Raw genomic sequence first — 8,375 nt, forward strand, 5'->3', positions numbered from 1 at the left:
TCTCAGTTCACTGGTTACGATGGCAACACCCATCCGTAGCACACGCTCCAGCAGGTGTATCTCACTGATCATCCCTAAAGCCAACACCTCATTTGGCCGCCTTTCGTTCCAGTTCTCTGCTGCCTGTGACTGGAACGAATTGCAAAAATCGCTGAAGTTGGAGACTTTTATCTCCCTCACCAACTTCAAACATCTGCTATCTGAGCAGCTAACCGATCGCTGCAGCTGTACATAGTCTATTGGTAAATAGCCCACCCATTTTCACCTACCTCATCCCCATACTGTTTTTATTTATTTATTTTTCTGCTCTTTTGCACACCAATATCTCTACCTGTACATAACCATCTGATCATTTATCACTCCAGTGTTAATCTGCATAATTGTAATTATTTGCCTACCTTCTCATGCCTTTTGCACACAATGTATATATAGACTCCCCTTTTTTCTACTGTGTTATTGACTTGTTAATTGTTTACTCCATGTGTAACTCTGTGTTGTCTGTTCACACTGCTATGCCTTATCTTGGCCAGGTCGCAGTTGCAAATGAGAACTTGTTCTCAACTAGCCTACCTGGTTAAATAAAGGTGAAATAAAAAAATAAAAAAAATAAAAAACACCCTTAGCCACCTGCCTGCAGTGACACACCCACACTGCATGTTATCACTGTCATCTGCACAATTATCCAGAATTCAATCTGATCAACTCCCTGGTTCCTTTAGCATATCAGACATTTAAAACCAAACGGTTGCTTATCCACTTTGTGTGGCCCAATTTATATAGGTTTTTCTAATATTTTACACTTTTACTTGTTCTCTCTCTCTCTCTCTCTCACTCTCTCACTCTCTCTCTCTCCTTCTCTCTCTCTCACTCACATCCTCTCTCTTTCTCTTCTCTTTCTATCTCTCTCTTCTCTGTCTGTCTCTCTCTTTCTCTCCCTCTCACATTCTCTCTCGCTCTCCCTCTCACATCCTCTCTCTTCTCTCCCTCTCTCTCTTCTCTCGCTCCTTCTCACATCCTCTCTCGCTCCCTCTCACATCCCTCTCTCTTTCTCTCTCTCTCTCTCCCTCTCACCTTCTCTTGCTCTCCCTCTCACATCCTCTCTCTCTCTCCTCTCTCTCTCTCTCTCTCTCTCTCACATTCTCTCTCGCTCTCCCTCTCACATCCTCTCTCTCTCTCATTCTCTTGCTCTCTCTCTCACATTCTCTCTTGCTCTCCCTCTCACATCCTCTCTCTCTCTCTCTCTTCTCTCCCTCACATCCTCTCTCTCTCTCTCTTCTCTCTCTTCCCTCTCACATCCTCTCTCTCTCTCTCTCTCTCTCTCTCTCTCACATCCTCTCTCTCTCTCTTCTCTTTCCCTCTCACATCCTCTCTCTCTCTCCTCTCTCTCTCTCTCTTCTCTCTCTTCCCTCTCACATCCCCTCTCTCTCTCTCTCCTGTTTCTCACACACACTTTTCACCATTCTATGTCCTAGATCAGGGAAAGTGTCAGCTTGCCATTGCCTACATATGCTGTGTTGACATTATTCCCTGCGTCAAACCCATTGATAGTATTAAACCCACAACATGCCTGAATAGTGAGACATTCATTACTTTGCGTATCTCTGACATCTCACTTTAACTTTCCCAGTGAAAAGTTGGATGAATTGTGTAAATCCTTCAGTAGATGTGGATCAACAACACTACCGTAGGCTCTTTTCTCAGCCTTCCCTCCTACCTGACAAAACATGTACAGGCAGACAGACTGACAGTCAGTCAGAAGCTGTCTCCTCTGTGGTGTTTTGCAAGATAGTGCTTTCCTAAAGTTTCTCCGGCTTTGTGCATTAGGCACTTATCAGAAGAAAACAGACCGAAACAGGGATGGTTGAGCATTTCTTTTCCAATAAGAAACGCTTGTTTTAGTTTTCTGTTGCAAAATGTTTTAAAATGTTGACCCTACATTCATGAACATGACCCTGGTTGTATAATCTATGGTGTGGTGTGGCGGGCACAGTGAGGTGGAGTTCAGGTATGGAGGGAGGGAGGGTGGCTGTCAGGTTGTGGATCGTAGTTCAGCCAAACTCCGTCTACTGTTTCTCTGGTTAATCATTCACACTGGGCGTCTGTTCTCCTCCACCAGTCACTGACACACAGACCTCAGGTGTATGGAATGGAATGGGCTGGGCTGGACTGGGACTGTAATATGCTTTACAGCAGGCAGTCAAAGTGCATGTAAACACCATTTATCGATTTGAACCAACATATGTACAGTACCAGTCAAAAGTTTGGACACACCTACTCATTCCAGGGTTTTTCTTTATTTTTACTATTTTATGACATTGTAGAATAATAGTGAAGACATCAAAACAATAAAATAACACATGTAAACAGGCTGGATAATGACTGGTAGTAGAATATACATGTAAACAGGGTTGTAAAATGACTGGTAGTAGAATATACATGTAAACAGGGTTGTAAAATGACTGGTAGTAGAATATACATGTAAACAGGGCTGGAAAATGACTGGTAGTAGAATATACATGTAAACAGGCTGGATAATGACTGGTAGTAGGAAATACATGTAAACAGGTCTGGAAAATGACTGGTAGTAGGATATACATGTAAACAGGGTTGGAAAATGACTGGTAGTAGAATATACATGTAAACAGGGCTGGAAAATGACTGGTAGTAGAATATACATGTAAACAGGCTGGAAAATGACTGGTAGTAGAATATACATGTAAACAGGGCTGGACAATTACTGGTAGTAGAATATACATGTAAACAGGGCTGGACAATTACTGGTAGTAGAATATACATGTAAACAGGGCTGGACAATTACTGGTAGTAGAATATACATGTAAACAGGCTGGAAAATGACTGGTAGGATATACATGTAAACAGGGCTGGAAAATGACTGGTAGTAGAATATACATGTAAACAGGCTGGAAAATGACTGGTAGTAGAATATACATGTAAACAGGTCTGGAAAATGACTGGTAGTAGAATATACATGTAAACAGGCTGGAAAATGACTGGTAGGATATACATGTAAACAGGCTGAAAAATGACTGGTAGGATATACATGTAAACAGGCTGGAAAATGACTGGTAGTAGAATATACATGTAAACAGGCTGGAAAATGACTGGTAGTAGAATATACATGTAAACAGGCTGGAAAATGACTGGTAGGATATACATGTAAACAGGCTGGAAAATGACTGGTAGTAGAATATACTTGTAAACAGGTCTGGAAAATGACTGGTAGTAGAATATACATGTAAACAGGCTGGAAAATGACTGGTAGTAGAATATACATGTAAACAGGTCTGGAAAATGACTGGTAGTAGAATATACATGTAAACAGGCTGGAAAATGACTGGTAGGATATACATGTAAACAGGCTGGAAAATGACTACATGTATATTCTACTACCAAACAGGCTGGACAATGACTGGTAGTAGAATATACATGTAAACAGCCTGGAAAATGACTGGTAGTAGAATATACATGTAAACAGGCTGGAAAATGACTGGTAGGATATACATGTAAACAGGCTGGAAATGACTGGTAGGATATACATGTAAACAGGCTGGAAAATGACTGGTAGTAGAATATACATGTAAACAGGTCTGGATAATGACTGGTAGAATATACATGTTAACAGGGCTGGAAAATGACTGGTAGTAGAATATACATGTAAACAGGCTGGAAAATGACTGGTAGTAAATAGTACCCGCAAAACACCAGTTTCAACGTCAACAGGCGAGGCGACTTCGGGATGCTGGCCTTGTAGGCAGAGTTGCAAAGAAAAAGCCATATCTCAGACTGGCAAATTAAAATCAAAGATTAAGATGGGTGAAATAGCACAGACACTGGACAGAGGAACTCTGCCTAGAAGGCCAGCATCCCGGAGTCACCTCGCCTGAGACTGGTGTTTTGCGGGGGACTCTTTAATGAAGCTGCCAGTTGAGGACTTGTGATCAATTTGATGTTATTTTAATGGGAAAAAACAACAACAACAAACAAGGACATTTCTAAGTGACCCCAAACCTTTGAATAGTAATTGTGTGTATATAATTCCTGATCTTTCTTACATATCCTACTGGATATATAGGACAGACACTTATTCCTTATGACTTATTTTTTTGACTTTGATGAATTTGTTATTCAATGCGTTTCTATTGATAGAGTAGTAAAAGCCAAATTCAATATTTTATTTTGATACCTAAAGGAGTCCTAAAATTCAAAAGACACTGGGGACACTTCCCTGTGTACGGTGCCGTCTTTCGGATGGGACGTTAAACGGGTGTCCTGACTCTCTGAGGTCATTAAAGATCCCATGGCACTTATCGTAAGAGTAGGGGTGTTAACCCCGGTGTCCTGGCTAAATTCCCAAACTGGCCCTCAAACCATCACGGTCACCTAATAATCCCCAGTTTACAATTGGCTCATTCATCCCCCTCCTCTCCCCTGTAACTATTCCCCAGGTCGTTGCTGTAAATGAGAACGTGTTCTCAGTCAACTTACCTGGTAAAATAACAGATAAATAAAATCAGCAGCCCTAAATGAGGTGTACATGTGTGGGTTGAGGACAGCTGTGAAGCCGGGCATCCTTGAACGGTCTTGAAGGCCCTGTGGATTTGTGCACACAGCCTCTTGCATGCATGCACGGACACACACCACATACACACACTCACACACAGCGAGGAGGTTAGTGGTGGTGTGGGTGTGTTACTCCAGCGTGGTGTAAGCAAGGGACTGTTTGTGTGAAGTGTTTGTGTGTTTGTGTGTTTGTGTGTTTGTGTGTGTTCCCACTGTGTTTGCAAAGCCTGAACTCCTCCTCTGTAAACTCTGCTAGCCTCTCTTCTCCTCTCCCACAGATCTCTCTCTGCTGCTGCTACACACAAACCCCTTTAACTAAATCCACATATGCATTCACTCTTCAACCCCTCAATCCAGAGGGTTTCAGTATTTCAAACCTGCCATGAAAACTGGAAAGTCCACATGAAAAAAAGATGTGGATATTTGACATTTGTAAAATCTGTTTTTACTGTATGAATTGTGCTTTACTACCTGGGCTGGGCAGTTAAACACAGGGTGCTATAGTGCTACAGTGTGGTAGTCCAGGCTGGGTGGAGGGTCCTACATGCTGGGTGGAGGGTCCTATAGGCTGGGTGGAGGGTCCTACAGGTCCTATGGCTGGGTGGAGGGTCCTACAGGCTGGGTGGAGGGTCCTACAGGCTGGGTGGAAGGTCCTACAGGCTGGGTGGAGGGTCCTACAGGCTGGGCAGTTAAACACAGGGTGCTATTACAGTGTGGTAGTCCAGGCTGGGTGGAGGGTCCTACAGGCTGGGTGGAGGGTCCTACAGGCTGGGTGGAGGGTCCTACAGGCTGGGTGGAAGGTCTTACAGGCTGTGTGGAGGGTCTTACAGGCTGGGTGGAGGGTCCTACAGGCTGGGTGGAGGGTCCTACATGCTGGGTGGAGGCTCCTACAGGCCCTATGGCTGGGTGGAGGGTCCTACAGACCCTATGGCTGGGTGGAGGGTCCTACAGGCCCTATGGCTGGGTGGAGGGTCCTACAGACCCTATGGCTGGGTGGAGGGTCCTACAGACCCTATGGCTGGGTGGAGGGTCCTACAGACCCTATGGCTGGGTGGAGGGTCCTACAGGCCCTATGGCTTGGTGGAGGGTCCTACAGGCCCTATGGCTTGGTGGAGGGTCCTACAGACCCTATGGCTTGGTGGAGGGTCCTACAGGCCCCATGTGAGGGCCATGCTTTTCCATTCCTCTTCAAAACTCTGGCACCACAAATTGGACGTTGGACTGGTAGTGTTCTGAAGCGGAGCTGGGAAGTGGGTCTGGAGAGAGAGAAAAATAGTGAGATGCAGAAGTTGAGGGAGATCAATATCTAGAAATAAAGAGAGGGAGAGAAAATGAATGAAGAAACAAACTAGGTTGAGAAGGACTAAATGAGAGAAGAGAAAAAGAGTATCTCTCCAAGGTTCTGGAAAATGTGTGTGCGGCAGGTCTGAGGCTCTAAGGATTGCTGGTGGCCCGATTCCCCTGCGTTTAGCTGCCAGCTTATCGACTTTAACGACGCAAGTGAAGTCCCTGTGTGCTCTGGGGTCTCTGTGTCCTCCAAGCCCGCCAACGCAGCGCGGCAAGGCCAGGAACAGATCGCCAGTAAGGCCCACATGGTACTGATTGAGATGGTCCCAGGATTTAAACCTTTCCACCCACGCCCCACTCTCCTTTCTCTCTCTCTCCCTCCTCAACCGTTGGACATGGTAGTGTAATAAATAGATTGGAGAAACGGACTGGGTGGAGCACATAGCGATACCTCTGCTTGTTATATACAGTCTTGATACAGGTTCTTTGGATAAATGATGTGCTAGTTGTGCTAGTAAAGGTTGACCATTAGCATGGAAAGGTGTTGTAGGAATGTCCTGTGTTCTTGACACTGAAAGTTAGGCCAACTAAGGCCATGTTTCAATTGACAAGGAGGCGTCACATAGAATGAACTTTCTCTGACACAATTTATTTGGTCAGATTAGCCGAATGCCTGACAGTGGTGTAGATTCCTGACAGTGGTGTAGATGCCTGACAGTGGTGTAGATTCCTGACAGTGGTGTAGATGCCTGACAGTGGTGTAGATTCCTGACAGTGGTGTAGATGCCTGACAGTGGTGTAGATGCCTGACAGTGGTGTAGATTCCTGACAGTGGTGTAGATTCCTGACAGTGGTGTAGATGCCTGACAGTGGTGTAGATGCCTGACAGTGGTGTAGATTCCTGACAGTGGTGTAGATTCCTGACAGTGGTGTAGATGCCTGACAGTTTAGATTCCTGACAGTGGTGTAGATTCCTGACAGTGGTTTAGATTCCTGACAGTGGTGTAGATTCCTGACAGTGGTGTAGATGCCTGACAGTGGTGTAGATTCCTGACAGGGCGCTCTTAGTGGTTAAGAGCATTGGGACAATAACCAAAAGGTCGCTGGTTTGAATCCCAGAGCCACCTGGGTGAAATATCTGTTGATGTGACCTTGAACAAGGCACTCAACCCTAGTTGCTCTGGATAAGAGTGTCTGCTAAATGTAATGTTGTATTTTGTTTAGAGCTAAGGTGAGACTGGGGATGTTCAGATCAAGGTGTAGTAGGCTTACTGCTTTAGGAAGTTATTTTACCTTGTGGCTAATTCTAAGATGTGAATGCAGACCCCATCCTTCCCCCTCTCTCTTCCTTCTCTCTCTCTCTTCCCTCTCTCTCTCTTCCTTCTCTCTCTCTCTTCTCTCTCTCTCTCTCTCTCTCTTTCTCTCTCTCTCTCTCTTCCTTCTCTCTCTCTCTCTTCCTTCTCTCTCTTCCTTCTCTCTCTCTCTCTTCCTTCTCTCTTTCTCCTCTCTCTCTCGCTCTTTCTCACTCACTCTCTGCCTCTCTAATTCCCTCCCTCTCTCTCTCTCCTTTCTTCTCTCTCTCTCCTTCTCTCTCTTCTCTCTCTTCTCTCTCTCTCACTCTCTGCCTCTATAATTCCCTCCCTCTCTCTCCTTCCCTGTCTCTTTCTCTGCCTCTCTCTTTCCCTGTTCTCCCTGAGCTGTTTTGAAAGCAGCTCTGGGCAAAGCATTAATTTAAGACTGAGATATAAACAGGCGTTAAAAGGCAGTGTGGTCTTAATTAGGTGATGCTGTGTGTATGTGTGTGTTTGTGTGTGTTTGTGTGTAATGCTTATGCATGTGGGTGTATGCACGCCACATGAGGCCAGTGTGCTAATCACCTAGCCCACGTTTATTTGCTCTCTACACAATAATTTAACGATGCTGGAATGAAATGAGCAACAAGAACATTCCCACTTAGAATAGATAATCATAGTTGTAAGTAGACACTTTCTTCAATGACATTAACAGCTAATAAATGTGTCCCTGCCGCCATGACGATAATGTGAATAAAAAAAAATTGCACGAAAAAAAAACATATTTTTTGTTATCATTATATATATATATATAGTTATGTTAATATGTTATTGTGAGTGCCTCTAAAGTGGATGATGTGCATATCATGAAATCACAAAATAAGTTTAAGATGAGAAAGAGACAAAACACTCCCCTGAAATTGATTATTTTCTCTAAACAAGGAGAAATGTAACAGAGAGTTGGTTTCAGGGCCCTTCCACAAGGTTTGTTGAATGTGTAACTTGGCTTTTGAACACTCCCTCACTTGTTTTTGTTCTGGTTCTTGTGAAAGGCAACATAAAACACATTAGTTGGCAGGCTTTGTGTAAGGCAATGTACTGTACTGTACTGTACTGTAGTGTAGTGTCGGCCTAGTTGAAGCACTGTATCAGAACAGAGGAGAGATGAGCAGAGTGATCAGGGGTTCTCTGAGGCTCTGCTGCAGATTTCCCATT

This window comes from Oncorhynchus mykiss, chromosome 13 (assembly GCF_013265735.2).
Source record: "Oncorhynchus mykiss isolate Arlee chromosome 13, USDA_OmykA_1.1, whole genome shotgun sequence".
In the NCBI taxonomy this organism is placed as follows: domain Eukaryota; kingdom Metazoa; phylum Chordata; class Actinopteri; order Salmoniformes; family Salmonidae; genus Oncorhynchus; species Oncorhynchus mykiss.